This window comes from Corvus hawaiiensis, chromosome 19 (genome assembly GCF_020740725.1).
Source record: "Corvus hawaiiensis isolate bCorHaw1 chromosome 19, bCorHaw1.pri.cur, whole genome shotgun sequence".
In the NCBI taxonomy this organism is placed as follows: domain Eukaryota; kingdom Metazoa; phylum Chordata; class Aves; order Passeriformes; family Corvidae; genus Corvus; species Corvus hawaiiensis.
Genome location: NC_063231.1, coordinates 10,384,329 through 10,402,196, shown reverse-complemented (window position 1 = coordinate 10,402,196; position 17,868 = coordinate 10,384,329). Strand labels below are relative to the sequence as shown.

The following is a 17,868-nucleotide window of genomic DNA, read 5'->3' as shown; positions in this document are numbered from 1 at the left end:
GCTGTGCTTTGCACACTGTCATCAGTTCATGTCACTTCAAAGTGTCATTTGCCATATTTAATTACATGTCACATTCCCTTCTGTTGGTATGAGCCCTTGAGTATGCAGAACAGCGTGAAACCAGGGCCAACAGTTTGCTCAGCCACTGCTTTTCAAGAGCAGTGTGCTTCAACTGGTGTTTGTCTTGAAAAATATAAATATGCTTTAGCGTATTTGGAATTTTTTATGTCACGCCACTGTGTAAAACATTACCTGTTGAGAGGACCTGCTGCACAGGGTTGGTATGTGGCAGGGCTGTTGACGGGTTTGCACTGTACCTGCAGAGCAGGTGAGCAGGCTGAGTCCCTGCAACACGGGGTTAGGCATGGGAGAGCCCCTTGCATACCTGCCATACCTGCCACAAGTGCACTTGTGCTTGAGAGGGAGAGCAGGCTGTACATTTCCTGGGATACAGACTCCCTAACAGCACCCTCCCTGCCCTGGTACCTTCTCTGTACCTGCAGTGGTGACTGCCCTGGGAAGCAATCCTTTTACAGTCATATGGAACAGCAGAGAAAGCTTTTTGCTTGTACTAGTAATCCAGTTTTCCACATCACGCTATCAAAATAGCTTTTGTACTAGCCTAGTACATCTGTGGTTTGCTTGTTTGCTGGCACATTCCAGAAAGGGGTGCCATGGGTTACTCAGGAGCTGCCACTCTGCATTTTGTAGAGTATATCTGGCAGCGGAACAGGCCAGCATCTTTTAACACACACTTTTGTCAGCATTTGTGAGCAGTCCCCTCAGTACTCAGTCATCAGCATGAGGCACTTTGGAGTTAATTTAGGCTGACTGACAGATGACTTTGGTCACTAATCCTTGAGCTCCTCAACAGGTGCAGATGCAAAGGTTGAAAATCTTCCTTTGACATCGTTTGAGACCTGTCTGGCATTTTTCCTACATTCATGCTTGGTAAGAGTAGACCGTGCAGGCTGTTCTTGAGCCGCAGATATTCCCACTGTGATGCTGGCAGCAAAAGCACTGTGGTCTTCCAGTGTTTGTTTGAGCACTGAGTTTGTTTACTGCACAGATCTCTCAGGGCTTTCCCAGCTCTGTGGCACTTGGAATGGCCTCTGCTGCCGCAGTCTCCAGGAACAAAATCATTGCAACTTTAACTCCTTTGCTGGCTATCCCTTCATACACCCGTATCCATCCGTTCCGTGCCTCTCTTTGCACAGTGGAAAAAGCCCTCAATAACAGGTAGTTAGAAGTAATAAGTCTTGGGAACACCTGGGGATTTGTATCATAAAATGGATCAGATAAGGAAGGTGTGTGGTATTTTACAGAGTGCTCCAATGAGATATTCCATGATTTTCAGCAAAGAAGGGACGCAGCTGACATGAAAGCTGCAGAGGATCTGCCCTGCCCAGCGTTGCCAAGGCAGGGGCAAGCTGCAAGGCTCTAGCCCATCACTAGAGAGAGAGAAAGCAGGAGCTCATCTGGGCTGGAAATGAAGTCTGGAATAATCAGGCTGTCCCATAAGTACTGAATTTTCATCTTTGAAATGCTCTTTCACTCTCAGCAAGTCCAGCAGTGGGTAAAAGGGAGAAAGGTGTGAAAGTGGGGAGGGATCAGAGGCACAAAATTAGAAGTCTCAAGCCGTTCATTTGATCTTCCCAAACTTGCCCCTATGTTTTACTTGGAATCACGTTAAAAGCGTCCTTGACATCTGTCAGCTGAGGGTCAAATGTCATTTTTTTACTGCACCTGCAGTGTCCTTCCTGGCAGTTCAGCACTGTTTGTGGCTCCTGTTCACCCTCTCACAGCCCTTCAGCCAGGGACAGGCCAAGCAGCTCTGAGACTGCGTGAGAAAAATGCAGCAGTGGAATGGGGAGCATGGAAGGGGTTAACATGAAGCAGCTCCCTGGGCTGCTGAAAGACCAGCTTTTGTGAAAGACTGAGGGAAGGAACAAGGATCTTTGCGCTTGACATTGTTTGGGACATGAGAAGTACAATAGGATTCCGATTATTACCTCCATATGTAATACTTTGCATTTATTCCTAGTGTATTTTGTTTCCTGTGTTGTTGCCTGTTCTTTGGAGGCTTACCAGAGCTCATGTAAACAATTGTGTATAACTTGACCATATTTACAACACATTTCTCACTTTTCCTGAGCTGTCTGAGGAGCGACTGGCATCATCACTCCTCAGACACATAACCAGACCTTTGTGGCTCACCTTTGATTTGAGAAAGACTCACCCTTTTTGCTTCTGCTCTTTGCCTTCTGGTTTATCTATTTCTTATTTTGTATAGTAGTTTTTTCACTCCTTGGCTGCTTCTTTTCTCCTGAAAGTCTTCATAGAAAGGAGTTTATGCTTTCACAAGCATACCTGGGATAGTTGGTCTAACAGCAGATATCAGCACTCCCGAGAGTGCCACGCACGGATGCTTGTGCCACGATGGCTACAACATTGCTGTTGAGTTTATTCTGTCATTCTGCTCAGTTTTACTGTGGTCATCTATAAGCACTTTCAGAATGTTCTTTTAAATTGGCTGGCTGGATCTGCTTTGTCTTCCTGATCCTTTCTAATTCACTTATTTAGCCCTTTGTTCATGTTTCCAGAATGAAACCCTGCAGTTGCCGTGCGCTGAAATGCTCCTCCTTGAGCCATTGCCACAAAACCACAAAGCCAGACCTACAGTGACAAGCTAGTGCAGTACAGGAGCAGTTCCAGTTGCTACAGAAGTGAAATTGGGTTGTAGAAGAGGCAGAGCTGGCAAGCTTTTGGTAGTGGGGTAGAAGGAATAATTGGTACAGAGGAGTTTGGAAGAGAAAAATGGAGATGAGGAGTGACAGAGTTTGCAAGGGGTGACAGAGAATGAAGAATTAACAGAGTTTGGATTTGATACAGATATGGCAAAGTGCCATGTAGAAATTGCACAGAAGAGGAATTGTATTTCCAAGGGGTGAGCAAATGCTTAACCCAGAAAGGAACAGACAGAAACTGGTTTGATAGATGTAGTTTGTTTTGTAGTCCTGAAGAACTGTGTGCAGAATTCAGTTCAAAAATGCTGCTGAGGGCTGTGTGTGCAGCACACAGCTGAGCAGTTCCAGCCCTGCCCATGTAATGAGCTGCCTGAGCAGCAGATTAGCTTCTACTGTGCCAGCTGCTGTATAATAGGACTAATTCATTACCCAAGGCCAAGTAATCACTCTCAGTAGCAAGATTTAGAGGAGAGCCTATGACTTGTCTCTTTGCACTGCAGACTGCTGATGATCACAGTGGTAACTGGGACCAAATGAAGACTGGAAATAACCTCAGTCTCTTACGGGATGAAGAATAGAACTTCAGGTATTTCCAAAAAGAAATCATGTTTAAATCATCTGTGGATTCCTTCTGGAAAATAATTTTGCAACGAACCTGAGTCAGCGAACCCCTGTGCACAGTTCCTCTGAGCTGCATTGCCCCAGGGTTTGGGGACTCCCTCACTCCAGCTCCCTCCTCTGCTCTTGGCCAGCACCATTTACTGAGGCTGAATATGAATCTTTGGTGAGGGACAAAGCTTCCTCTCAGTGCTTGCCAGAAACATAATCATGGGCCAGAAACATAATTCATCTTTGGGATGGGACCGTGGCAAATTCTGCTGTGCAACTTGAAGTGTTGAGGGGGAGATTTTGCTGGTGCAAATCACTGTTCCCAGCACGTTGTGATCGCTGTGGCCAGTGCCCTGTGCTGCCTGCTGGGCACCAAGCAGGGTGCTGCCTGCCCATCACTGCAGGAGGCAGGATGGAACAGGGCATCTTCCAGCATGTCTCTGATACCCTCCTCGGGAACCTTGTCAGTTTGGAGGTGGGATCTGCCACATCTCAGAGGTGGGACCCTGCTGGAGTAGGACAGGAGGTCTTCTGGCCACCTTGGAGCCCCACAGACAGGGAACCCACAGATAGAGACCACCAACTGCAAGTAGCATGTGGAAGGGGAAGGGAGCTGAGAACTACTGAATGCTTCAACGCTGGCTGCATTTTTTACTCAGTTAGGTCAGAGAGCTGGATCACAGGGCTCCACCCGGTGATACTCAGCAAGGCCTTTATATCACAGTCTTACAAGCTTGCACACAGTGATTTTGGTGACATGTGGAAGGGAGCTGGCTGCACTGAGCAAAGCAGCTTTTTTCCTGGGCAAGATGTGAATCTCTGGAAATGCCTCTTTTGTGATTCTAGAATCAGAAATACACGAGCAGGGATGGCTGTGGTCCCTGTGTTAGCACTGATTAGTGCTCTGTGTATGTGTCCCTGATGTATGCAATGGTGTTAGAGCTGCAGGGCTGAACCCCCTCCTCCCTTCTGTGCCTTCTGCAGCAGGAGCTCCTGTGTCCTCGCTGGGGTCAGGGTGTGTGCCCTGGCAGCCTGTGAAGAGCCACTCAGAAGCTGCAGCCTGTTTCCAACCCAGAGTCGGGCCCTGGAACGAACAAATCCCAACATTCACTTCTGTGGTAGGGAATTTGCTTTTGCTTTCAGTGCTGGAGGGTCCAGTGTTTGCCTGTGGTTAGAGGAAAGCGAGGCTGAAAACCCTTTACTCCTTCCTCCCCATGGCAGGGAGGTGTTCTGGGGAGGTTAATGTGACTTGCTGTGCTCAGGCCTTCCCCTGCCTGTGCTGGGATGGGATGTTTGCTCCTCACCACCAAGAGAGAGCCTCATACAGCCTTCTGCTCTTTTCTTAGCTCTGAGGATTCACACTTTAACCGCCGTGCACCTTCATCCTCTCACATCCCACCTCTGAAGAGTCAAAATCAATCTGAGCCATTGGTCCTTTACTTGAAAATAGCGGTGATGGTGGCTACTGAGCTTTGCCTTGCTCTGTGTGAGGGAGGTCTTGGGGCTGCTCCTTTCAGCATCTCTGGGTGGTACCTGCTTGGGGTGCACACCTGTAGCTCCCCAGGGGAGCACCAGCACCAGCAGACAGCTGCCCTGAGGGGTTCTGCCTGCCAGGGATGGCAGCAGTCTGGTTTTAGGTCTTGGTTTGTCACTGTCTCTCTGTTGGGTGACATGCTCAAAGGGCAGGTGCCGTCCAACTTCTTCTGGTTTGTAATGCAGTGTAGCTAAAATCCTTAAAAATACTTTTCCCTTGTTTTTACTTATTTTAACAAATAAGGTTACAGCTTGGCTTTTGATAGCCTTTACACCTAAGATGTCTCATTCTGCTCTGTGGACAGTAACAATTGTCCCTCTCTATCTCATAATGTGTAACTACCTCAGTTGCCTTATCAGAATATTTCTGAGGAGTACAATTGAATTACTGTTCACCACAATGTAGGACACAATTTTTTCCTCTCTCGTTAAGATTTTTCTTTTATTTGTGATGTTGCCTTCCTTGACAACTTCCATGTTTTCTTCTCAAGGTGAGAAATTAGCTCCATCTAAATAAAATACATGCCTTTATAAATGTATAAATTCTTCATGGTTGTTCATTTTCCCCTCTCTCTGCTAGGCTGCAGCTCCAGCAGTAGTGAGGCAATATCTTCAGCTGAAGGAGTTAAGTATATCACCCCAGAAAAGAGCAAGCCAGATCTGAAAGCTATTCCTGTAACAGTAATTTTGATCTCGGCCCTGTTTCCTGTCTAAAGACTTTTCTCTTTCAGTGGAGATCATGAAATGTTACATTTACTACTTTTGCTCAGAGCATGCTGAGGAAGTATCTTTCAGCTCCAAAGGTTCCCTCTCACAGGAGCACAGCCTGAGGAGCAACCACCACAAGTTACAGCGTAGTTTCAGTTCTCTATATTGTTAAATAACATTATTCTGAAGAAAATAATATACTGTAGTGTGCTGCCATTGTTTAGCAGAGTGTGATTAATTAGGCACTAGATTCAATATGTTTAAGCATGCAAGACAACTACTAGAGTCAGGCCAAAACTAAGATAACCTCTCAGATTTCCCTCAAATGAAACAGGTTTTATTTTTCTTCACATGGTGAGATCCTGCAGCTGTGCAAAATTCACCAAAAAAATTCCTTCTGTAATCCTACCAACTTTTTTCCCTTAACCCAGTCAATTACAGAAACTTGGAGTGAACAGCACAGAGCTGCTGCAGCAGGAGAAGCCCTGCACTGCTGACCCCTGTGAAGTGCCAGTGAGTGCCAAGGCACAGACACTGGTGCATGGGGGCTGCACAGGAGGGCAGCGTGTGCACAGATGCCCAGGCACAGCCATCCTGCAGATCCCAGGCTGCTGGGAAGCTGTTCCAATTCAGCAGCATGCACAGAAACATTTAGAGTCGTGTGAAGGATGTTTGGGCTGTGACAGGTGAAGAGCTATGGCAGTGCTGGAGACCTGAGCTGCTCTGTCCTCCCCTTAAACCCTCTTCTGCCTCTGTAACTCCATCTGCACTCAGCAGCAGCCCCTGAGGGCCCTCTTGAACCTCCCTCCATGCACTGGTCCAGCTCTGAGCACTGATGTTTTCCTGGGGCAGCTTCTGTGTGGCGTGAGCTCACGAGGCCATCGAGCACCAGAACCTGTTCAGAGTGGATGCTGAGAGTGGGCAGAGGGGCCAGACCCTGCTTTCAGCCACCTCAGTGCCTCCCCTGGGGTTTTCCCCTGTGGCTGCAGCAGCCTGATCTCCAGGAATGCTGAGTGTGTCCCATGCTTCTCTGGATGGGGGCTGGAGCAGTTTGAGCACACAGATGGGAAGGTGTTACAGATGGCAGCAGAGCCAGAGCTCGGCCTGGTCACTGACACGTAGGTGTGCTACTCAGGCAGGTTATCTCCACCTCATGAGAGAGGTGTCCAACCCTTCTGTACAAGTGATACAAGAGATGCTGGTTTCTCCAAAGGGGATGAGTGTTGGTTTATGCCTGGCAGGAGCTGCCCAGAGCTCACCAGTGGAAAACTCCTGGGATGGTGTGAGCGAGGGCTCCTCCTGGCAGCCTCTGTGCCTGGTGGGGGCTGTGTGTGTTTGGGGTCCGCTGGCTCATTTATGGTCTCCAGGAGAGGAGGATTAACCTCTCACAACCTCCTGCAGCAGGTGAGCAGCTCAAGGGAAGAAACTGATAGACATGGCTTCAGTTTCTTCTTCTCTGCGTGGAGTCAAGCACCACATGCTTCCTCAGGGAACTGCTCTGCTGTGCTGTGACCGTCCTGCTGCCCCAGGGAGCCATCAGAAGTGCCAGCACACGGTGTCCAGGGAGATGGCAGGTTTCTCATAAGCTTCAAGGATTGTTTTTGCTGTGATGTTCCAGCGTGGACAGGTGAGAAGCCTTGGGGCAGGAACTTCTCAGTCCTGCAGACAGTGAAGAACAAGTTCATCCTTATTTCAAAAAGACAAAACACTCAGATTCCTTATAGCCAGCTGAGGAGGAGAAACTCCTGAGGTCAGACTCTCCCAGTGCTTTTTCAGATGTCCAGGCTGAAGGAGCTGGGTCTTCTTTTCCTCCCTGGTGATCAGAGAGCACTGACTTGGCTGTGTGCACCTGCTCAGCTGAGGTCTGCAGTCCTGAGTGGAGGCAACAGCACTGAGCAGCTCTGCCTGTGGATGTGCTCAAACAGGCTGTATGGCAATCCCACAAGGAACTGCACTGAGATGTAGTTGTCCTGTCTTGTCAAGCTGTTCTTCTCTTGCTAAGTCAGAGCAGGAGCCTGAGGGTGTTGTTATCAATCTGTAGTTTGAATTCAGCATCTGTTCTGCATCGTCCTGCTTCTTTCCTGGGCATGAGGCCAAGGTTTGGTGTCCAGGAGGTGGGACCTGCCTGCAAATGCAGGGCTGTGCTCAGGCTCCCTGTTCCTTCCTCCGCAACCAAGGCTGCTGCAGCAGAGCAGGAGGGTGCAGATACGATTTTTACAGCCAGAAAGTGGCTCTTGGGTTTGAATTAAATTTTCCCAGAATTAAATACTTTTTTTCCCCCCACCTTGCATCTCTCTGAGCCCAGCAAGTGTTCAGGCAGCTGGGTGCGGCACCGCAGGTGTCACAGAGAGGTTGGGACTTCACTGGAAGTCTCAGAAGGGAAGTAGCACAGGCAGTGAGGTGCCCTGAGCAAGACAAGCTCCCTGCAGGAGCTTGGTGCTTTGGGTAATACCAAGAGTGTTTCCATGACTCCTGGATTAGCTGTACCAAAAGCTGTGCTGCAATGCTTGTTTTTTCCTGCTCTCCACAGGGTAGCAGCTTGTTATCTGGAAATTTATGACCATTTATTTTTATATTAAGTCTAGATTAAAAATGGAATTCTACCCTTTTCACCAAAGCATATGACTTAAAAACCCCATGGCCTTAAAAATCCCATCTAAAGTAGTGGAATATGATCAGCAGACTCAACAGAACTTTCTTGTTTCGCCTAGGTTTAATTTTGTTTTTGCAGTCCCAGGCTTCAAAATACCTCAGCAGCAAATACTACCGTGCTTCACATGCAAAAGCTTGCAGAGGTTCATGTGGAGAGGGTTTATAGGCTAGGAATGATTTCTTCATGCCTCTTTGAGGTGATGATGTCCAGATAGCGCAGGGTGGCCAGACAGCACCTTCGCTGTGATAATATTATTAAAGGTTTCATTGTGAATGCCGTCAGAAAGATTGTGTCATCCCCACCCCAATTCTTAACTTTCAGCTCCAAGTGTTGATCTTTGCTAAGTAGCATGTCCTTATTAGATTATTAGATTATTTCGGTTAGGTTTTATTTTCTTTCTAATACATGATGTCATACTTTAAATAATATTTCTATTTTCGTATCAAATGTGTCCATTCCAAGCCACCTCACAGTGGAATGTCAGCATAGTGTAATCTTTGGACACAGCTGCCGAGGATACATATGTGTACCTCATACTCCAGTCACAGGCATACTCCTTTGCTTCAGAAAGGCTGAATAATACCTACATCATTTCTTATAAATAGTTATTTGGTATTTTCCTCAAGAAGTTCAGCCTTTACTGTGGCTTCAATACCACCTCCATCCTGAACCTTCCCTTCTGCAAGTTAAATTCATTTTTCTCCTTTGAGGGATGGGAAAATAAACCACCCTTTTTCTTTTCAGCAGATTGATGGCATAGCTGAGACACTCCCCTTTCATTCATTCCTGCCCTGTATTAAACCACTTCTTTCTCTTTCTGTTCAGGTCATTTTTTCTAGATCTCTGCTTTTTACTCTCTTTTGCATTAGATTTTCCATGAATTCTCCGAGAAGGTAAGCAAATGCTCTGAGATTTTTGAGCCAGTTCTTCAAAAGTCTATCAATCTCAGGGTTCTCCATCTTATTCTTTCCCTACTGCAGGCTGAAATCGTTGTTGTTCGTATTAACTGTGACAGCCACTTGATGATGGATGACTTCTTTATTAACAAATGACATTTTGTTGAATATCTTGAACATGGTCGTTCAAGGGTGGCTCTCCTCTGCTGTGCTGCAACTGATTCTTTTACTTGGTCTTCCTTTTAATATACATTTATAAAGTATTTCCTGTTACTGTTAGTACTTTTCTGCTGATTTTATCTACTTTTGCGCCTACACTTCTGTACTTGTCATGGGAATAGCTGGCAGCTTTTTTTTAATTTAAAAGCAGTCTAAAAGGTTCATTCCCTTACATGCCTAGTATGAAGTACAAAGGCTTCCCAGTCCCAATGACTTCTGATGTTTCCATATTACAATTATTCAAATTCACTGATGCCGTAATGGGTAATTATGTGCTGTAATGGACATAAGAGGAAGTCAGATACTGAAATACCCAGTTCCATAAACAAGATTAACTTGCTAGGTGTAGAGCAATCAAACCAATATATTTTTTAATCTGATTTGAGAGTGTGGTTTGATGAATCTGGAGCATGCAGCAGGTCGTAGTGTCTGGACCATGTTGGAAATGCATCCTCGTGGCAGGATAGTCCCAGGGACTGAGGTGCAAGGCAGTTTTAAAATGGCCAGTTTATTCATCATCATCTTTAAACCAGTGGGACAGGAGACTGACTGGGAAAAGAGAGAGGGTGGAGGGGACCCAGTGACATTCATTGTGTTCTTCTGAGGATGCTCAGTTACTGCACTGGGCAAATTAAAATTCATCAGTAACTGTTTCCAGGGATTTCCTCCCTGCTGGCTGTTTTTTTTGGGCTGTTTTCTCCTACTTTCATTTTTTCTGAGCTGAATACTGAATTGATATTTCCTGTGTGTTTCTGCCTGCTCCATTTTTCTGCACACGTCTGACCAATCTGCAGTTGGTCATCTCCCACCAGCAGGTATCCTGCTCAGCTGCCACTGCTGTCTCCCAGCACTTTCCTTGAGGTCTGCCTTTGCCATCCCTCATCTCTCCAGTCCTTCCCACCACTGGCAGTGTGCTGCCTTAAATGTTATTCTTGCATATGGACTGGGACTGAATGACTTTCACTGCACAAATGCGGTGACCTGGATATTCTTCTTCTCAGATGAAATGTTTGTATGGTGGAGTTTGATTAAAAAGAGCTAAACCAGGCAAATGAGATCTGATGTCCCCTCAGTGTGTAGAAGGCCAGGAGCAGCAGCTATGAGGACAAGAAACAGGTTTTTTACCTCAGACATAGGCCACTAATTAGAAGGTGAATGTGAGCAAACCCTTTAATTTCAGCCAGAGATAAGAGGCATTCACTTCCCCAAGGACTGCTCTAGTGAAATGGCTGCTCACATTACAGTCCTGGGAAGCTTGCATGTGGGAGAAACACACAGGTGTCCTGTGCTTGTGTCCTCCAAATCAGAAAGGCCAGAAGAAGGAGCAGAACCGCTGTGCAGGAATGCTGAAGAGGGGACAGTAGCTGCAGGGAGGTGCTGGTGCTGATGAATCGATGAGACCCAGCTCGGTCCTTTCCAGGAGCACGGGGAAGAGGGCACCAGTCAGCTCTTGCAGAGCGCTGGAGACCCTCTGCTGCTCTGCCCACCGAGGGCTTCTTCAGGATCCTGCATTACCTGGATGTCACACACTGGCTGGCCTTGATCTTAGGCATGCTTTGGTGCCAGCAAACAGCTCTGATGTGGCTGCCCAGACCTTCCTGTGGGAGAGGATTGAGGCAGCCAGGCAGAGATACCTGTGGTCATGCTCAGCATGTCCCGCCTGAGCAACCTCCAGAGTAGCTGAGCCTGGTGGAGAAGGAGGATTTTCCTGAGAAACATCTCAGTCTTCTGTCAGGGTACAAAGGCAGCCCCACACTTGGCACACTTAGAGAAGGGGCCCCTGGAAAAACGCTGCAGATGCAGTAGTTGGTGTCACTGGGGCTCTCCCTGCCTGCTGAGCCTGGCAGGAGTCTGCGTCCCAGCTGCAAGGGGCACCAAGCATTCTGCACTGCACCTAAAGTTCCTTGTCCTGCCTGCACCCCCCTGACCTGCCAGCAGACGTGGGCATATGGCCCTGCTCTCAGAGCAGCCTGTTCATCTGCCTGTTTGTCTGCCTGGCTGCTTGTCTGTCCGTCTGTCTGGCCACGGCAGCAGGCAGGGTGAGCTCTGGCTCTGTGCGGGGGCTCCTGCAGCCTCGTTCAGGCTTGCCAAGTTGTGAGAATGGCCTTCCTCCCATGCCTTATTCTGTTGTTTGTTTGTTTGCTCAGTTATTAAGATCTGTAGCAGCAGCAAAAATAAAAAAAAAATAGAGGTGGTGTGTCTGTGTGAGTGCATTGTGCTCTGGAGTTACAGGCACAACAGTCACATTCCCCACGCCTGAGAGAGATTACGAGGGAGGGCGCAGGAATGTGCATCTGGCAGCACTTTGTATCTTGGCCATTTCATTGCTTTCTCTGCATCTGAGGTTCCCAAAGTTTTGGTCACGGAGGGCCATTTAATCCAGGGAACAGATTTCCTCTGCAGGGAAACACCGTTCAAGAAAAATTGAGGGTGTTTGTAAATAAAAGATTTCCATCCCGGCTGCTTGCAAAAGTAGTAAGGTGTGTTATGTGGGGATCTGCCCAACCACAGCAACAGAGGGAAGCAAATTTCATTTTAAAGTAGAGGGAAGTGTAGTTATAATATGCCAAAAGATTGCATAAGGCCTTGGGCCAGGAACATAATCTGAGCTAACTATTCCAATTTTGTTTAATTTAGTGGGTTTTGAGATAGTACTTACAATAAAATTATCAGAAATGCAGCTCATTAAACATAAGTTTCTCAGGCACCTTGTCCAACATTCTTCCTAAAAGAGAGAAGATTAGTTAAAGTCTTTTCAAAAGTAGTTAAAGATGAATAAATAAATGCCCCATCCCTGGCAGTGTCCAAGGCCAGGTTGCACAGGGCTCGGAGCAGCCTGGTCTGGTGGAAGGTGTCCCTGCCCATGGCAGTGAGTTGGAATGGGATGAACTTTAATGTCCCTTCCAACCTGAAGTATTCAGTGATTCTGTGATAAATACAGGCAACTAACTGAGATTATTCTTTGGACACTCTCAGAATGTCCTTTGATTAACTTCTCATGAGAAGGAGAATACGCTAGCTCTGGAGATCGGACCAGATCTCCAGAAACTCACCTACAATGCTTTTACTTGCTTTTCTAACTTATAGATACATTACTTGCTCCAAAATGTTTCTGTAAGTAGATGTTTTTGGCAGATGACTGCAGCAAGTTTTGAGCTTGCTGTGCCTTAGCTCTGCTTGTGTGTGCATATGGGAGGGTCTCTATATTTTAAGGGAGAATCCCTTCCTTCCTGGAAGGACACTGATTATTAGTTGTTATCAAGTGATTTTATTGTGTCTGGGAAACTGCAGAACACAGCTGTAGAATGGGGCTTGTTAAAACCCTGGTGATGTATGAGAAATGAAGCACGTAAGGCATGCCCTGGCACAGACAGGAGAGAGGATGCTGGAATTGCATTGTTTGGAGTTGCATCCAGCTGCTGGAATTGCAGAGGATGCTACAGGAAGACAGCAACTCAGGTAGAGAGAGCGCTCAGCCAGGCTGAGCTTCCTGCACTGCACAGGCTGGAGGCCCCACATTAAAACATTTGGCATTATTCCCAGATGTTCCATTTCTCCAAACCCAGCTGCACTCACAGGCACAGGAATTCCGGAAGGCAGCCATGCTGCCCAGCTCTTTGTTTGCCCTCAAGCCTGCTGAGGGTGACTTTTCTACCCCCCTTTTTCATGCCCCAGCCCAGGGAGAGGGGTCAGGCTGTGAATTTAAGTCTGTGGGAAGTTTCTTTTCTTAACTGCTTCCAGTCACCCTTCCAGGGCAGAGCACCTGGAGCAGGCAGCGTGCCCTCAGCTCCCTGGCTGCCTCTCGGGTCTCTGACCATCTAGCTGGTGTGCCACGCTCTGCAGTCACTCAGAGAGGGACTTGTCCCCACAGCAGGTCATTTCAAACTGGAGACAAGCAGTAATGCTGCAGCTGGCTTGATCTGGACTTGTGACTCTCTGTGCTTCTGGGGGTGACTCTGACAGTACAAGGTTTGCTCAACAATGGCCCTGTTGTCCCTGGATGCCCAGAACAACACAGCCCTTCAGAGTACTTGGCCTTGGTGCTCTGCCTCGTACCAGATGCTGGTGTCAGAGACGGAGTGGCACATCCCTCCTGAGACGGGTGAGGCTTGTGAAAAAACTTCTCTACTCCAGGTTTCCCACAACAGAGTATCAGGCATCAAATTTTGGGGAAAAAAATAACTTAATAATTGAGTGGTACAGCAGCAGAAACAGCCCTGGGGAGAGACCTTGAACAAAGGAATCCCACAGGGGTCTCCAAGGTCACGTGTTGATGCCAAGATCTGCCTCTTTCCTCTTCAGTGCCCTGTTTCTTACACAGGACAGACTGCAGTCATCAGCCAGGGCATGGACAGACAAATGTGATCACCAGCTGCCTGTTTGACTGGTTCCTTGAATCCTCTTACCCTTCACTGGTTTCATCCCTTCCCCACCTTTGTTTTTTCCTCTAGCCATCCACCCCTAATCATCCTTTGTCTCCTATAGTACCTCTTTCCCTGCATCCCTCCATCAGTCTGTTCCATGGTCTAGAGAACCTTTCCTGTGACTCACTGTGATGGTTTTCACCCCAAACCAAGGGCCTCATGGCTCTCACCACAAGGGTGACTACACAGAGTCCTGTGTTTGTGGGATTAGGTTATCTCAGCTCCCATCATTGTCCCTCTGTTCTGTTACCGTTCCTCTGTGCTCTGTTGTGTGTGGAGTTGGGCCCTCCATAGAATCACTGGTTCCCTAAGGATGGAAAAGCCCTCTGAGATCATCGAGTCCAGCCTTTAACCCGGAGCTGCCAAGTCCAGCACTAACCCATGTCCCTTAGCACCACATCTGCACATTTTCTGAGCACTTCCAGGGACAGCAACTTGCCTTGACAGCCTCTTCTAAAGCCTGACCACCCTTTTGGGGAAGAAATTTTTCCTAATACCACACCAGTCTGTCTACATGTCCCCTCATTGACCTTCCAAGGCCGTGCTGTAGAAGCTCCACCCAGCAGTGCCAAGGCCTTGCTGCTGCTCAATGTGGCCACCCACAGCTTTTTTCCTGTCCAGTGTCAGTCTGGCCATCACCTGTCCATGCATGGCTCAGCTGGATACAGGAGAGGGGCTGCTCAAAGGGAATTGCACAGATTTGTCCATTGAGTGATTTGTTGTCTATTAGCACGGGAAGGAAGAACAACCATGTGTTTTCCTGGGGGTGATTCCTGAGCTCCCTGCGGGTGCATTATCCTTGCAGGGAGGCCATGTGCATGCAGCTGTTGGTCACTGTGTTCTAGATGGGCTTTCTCAGAACAGACACTATTCCCATCTGGCTTTCCATGGTCCTTGGCACCTGGTGAGAGGGTGGTACTTCATTTCCCCTTTCTTGGTTGCTCTTTCAGTGCCATATCTCTGCACCCTTGTCAGAAAGTGCTGCATGCTGTCACCCCCTGAGAGCACACAGAAAAATGAGCACAGGAAAGGGAGCACAGCTCAGGCAGAGGAAGAAGCGAGAAGGCTGACAGCTGGGCTGTCCTCTGCAGACTGCTGTCACCCTCCTGCACACTTGCCACTCCCCAAATCCCTGCTGTCAAAGGCTTTTCATTGTCTTTCTTGCTAACCACTCTCCTCAAATCAAGGCCCCACTCCCATGCTCTTTTCCCACACTGAACCTCAACCCTGCCATCTTTCTTATGCTTCCTACTTCTCACACCTGCCTACCTTCCCTCCTCAGCCAAAACCCACTGACAGCTATTGCCAAGCACTCCCTGAGCTGCTGCTTTGCCAGGGAGTGAGCATCGTCTGTGGTGGGATCTGGACCAGCCCTGGTGCCAGGAGTCCCACATGACCCACCACAGGGGCCAGGCTCAGCTGCAGCTCAGGGCTGTGAGCTCTCCCAGTCTGGCACATGGCTCTGTGCACCAGGCACATGTTGGGAAGGAAGGGAGAGGGCTGAGCTGCGCTGGAGTTACTCAGGTTTTTCACTTCTGGTTTGACAGCCCCTATTTTGAAGGGGTCAGGATGGGATTCACAGGTCAGAGCATTTCTCTTCCCACACATTTTGGTCTCTCAGGCAGCACCAAGGCAGAAGACATCACCCAGTCTGTCTCCATGGGTCATGCATCCTTCAGAAACAGTTTGGTTTTCCCTTATTTATGGTACTGACAGAGAAAAGTGTACTATTCCCAGAAGGCTCATCCTCTGCTAGCACAGTGCTTTTCATGTATATTACATTAAAGCAAAGTCCTGGGCACATGCCTGTGCCACAGCCAAGGACCTGGGCGGGTGAGAAGGGAGGCTTTTGGCAGCTGTGGATCTGGCAGATCTGGTGGGAAGCATGCACACTGTGTTCCAGAGCCCAACGAGAAAGAGAGGAGTGCAGAGATACGGGAGAGCTGGCCACCACCTGGTCACAGCCACCGTCGGCTGGTGGGAAGGTGGCAGAGATGGCATCCAAGGAAACAGCAGCTGCATGGAGATGCAGAAATCATTTAGAACGAAGAAGGAGTGAAGCAGAGTGGAATGGCACAGAGGAAACTTACTAGCACAAGGAGATTTTTAAAACTGGGAAAAATGAGAGCTGCCCAGCTAAACTGGAATGTGGGTATGTGCTGGGCATAGTTCAGCCCTTAGCTTCAACCTGCCAGCACTCTGAGATGCTCTAACTCTCAGCACAGGCACGGGGTTTGTCCTCTGTGGCGGCGAGGGCTGGTGGCACAGGAGGCTGGAGCCAAGGCCAGTGCCCAGAGCAGAAGACTGGCACTGCAGGGCAGTGGCACGGGCAGGGCCACCCAGGGAGGGTGACTTGTCCCCAGCAGAATGTGCCATCCTATTCAGCCCAAGGGGAGCTGTGCTGGTTGCCGTGACAACCAAGACCGATCATATGACCCGTTCCACTTTCTATATATAAATCTGTTTCACACAGTGTATGTGACTCCATGGAAACCAAATGTTGAGCAAGAAAGATTGCATAAAAATGAACAAAATACAGAATGACTCAAAGTACGAGGCAGAGAGAGGCTGTGGGTAGTGCCGGGGTTTGTGGGTGCCCCAAGCCTTCTCCTGAGCCAGGGCACAGGTTGGTACAGGCATCAAACACAGACCCCTGTGCTTTAACTACACCATACGGCACCTTCCTGTACCCAAAGGGGCTCCAGGACAGCTAGAGAGGGACTTTGGACAAGGGCCTGGAGTGATAGAAAGCAGGTTTTGATTAGCTTTTAGGAAGAAATTCTTCCCTCTAAGGGTGGGGAAGCCCTGGCACAGGTTGCCCATAGAAGCTGTGGCTGCCCCATGCCTGAAAGTGTCCAAGGCCAGGTTGGATGGGGCTTGGAACAACCTGGGATAGTGGAAGGTATCCCTACCCATGGCAGGGGGTTGGATTGAAATGAGCTTTGAGGTCCTTTCCAGCCCAAACCATTCTATGATTCTGTGGCTCTGCCTTTTCTGCACCATACCCTGGGACTGACACACAGCTTTTCCAAGTTCAGTGGTCGTACAAACTGCAGTTAGACAGAAACATAAGCTCAGTATTGTCAGTGCAGAACAAGCCATTCCCCACAGGACAGAGGCTGTTCTGGGGCAGATTCATGCTGTGTCCTTGCGTTGCTCCTTGCAGGGAGTTTCCCCTGTGTAGTTTGCATCTTTCTGTTACCAGTGATCTTCCAGCACTGGGAAGGGCACTGCAGGGCAGCTTCTTGTTTGAGCACTGTGGCCTTCCCTTGTGCTGCTGGGTCTGCAAGTGTGACTGGACAGGTGGCAGCAGCAGGTGAGTGTGCTGATGCTGCCCTCCAGCCCGTTCCCACAGCCAGAGGCTCCTCTTCTCCAAGGCTGCATGCTCTGCTGAAACAGGATCATAGAATCACAGAAGAATTTCAGTTGGAAGGGACTTTTGAAGGTCTCTGGTCCAACCCCTTGTTCAGAGTTAGATCAGGTTGCTCAAGGCGTGAACTTGTGGGTTTGGGATTGTTTTGCTTTCCTTTCCCTGGGGTTGTGTGTTGGGAATTGCTCCTGCTCTGAGCTCTGCTGGAGCACGGTGCAAGCCAACACATCTTCAGGGAGCTCAGGCTTGTCAACGCACAGATGTTTCCTCCCCAGGATCCCTCTTTGAAGGAGAATGGGGATTTCCTGCAGTTTGAAAATGGGAAGTCATTTTCCTCTATTGAGCAAGGCAGAACTTGCCTCGGGGTCAAGCCATCATGAATTGAACTGATGTGTGTTACTCCCTGTTGCCTCACTTTGCTGCATAAAACCCTTTTTGGTTTTTTTTCCACTACTGGGAGGGAATCACAATACCAAGTGCTCTTCCAAAGGAACAGAATGAGCTGGGCTGCTGCTAACTTGATCAAGAAGACCAAGAAAGAAAAGAAAAAGAAAACAGTCAGAAAGTCAGGAAAGGTGGAGTGGGAGAGGCACGTACCACCTCCCTGCTGGCCATGCTGCCCTGTTGTGAGCTGGCCCAGCCAGACAGAAAGTGCCAGGTCTCCGATGGACAGGCCCTGGCTGCTGCTCTTCTTCGCATGAAGCATCCA

The 17,868-nt window shown here is 48.5% G+C and overlaps 1 protein-coding gene across 3 annotated transcripts in view; it reads left to right on the top strand.

Annotated features, from left to right (window-relative positions):
* Positions 1-17,868, top strand: part of GAS7 (growth arrest specific 7) — an 85,966-nt gene that overhangs the window by 8,022 nt on the left and 60,076 nt on the right. The gene's annotated exons all lie outside the window — the stretch shown is intronic.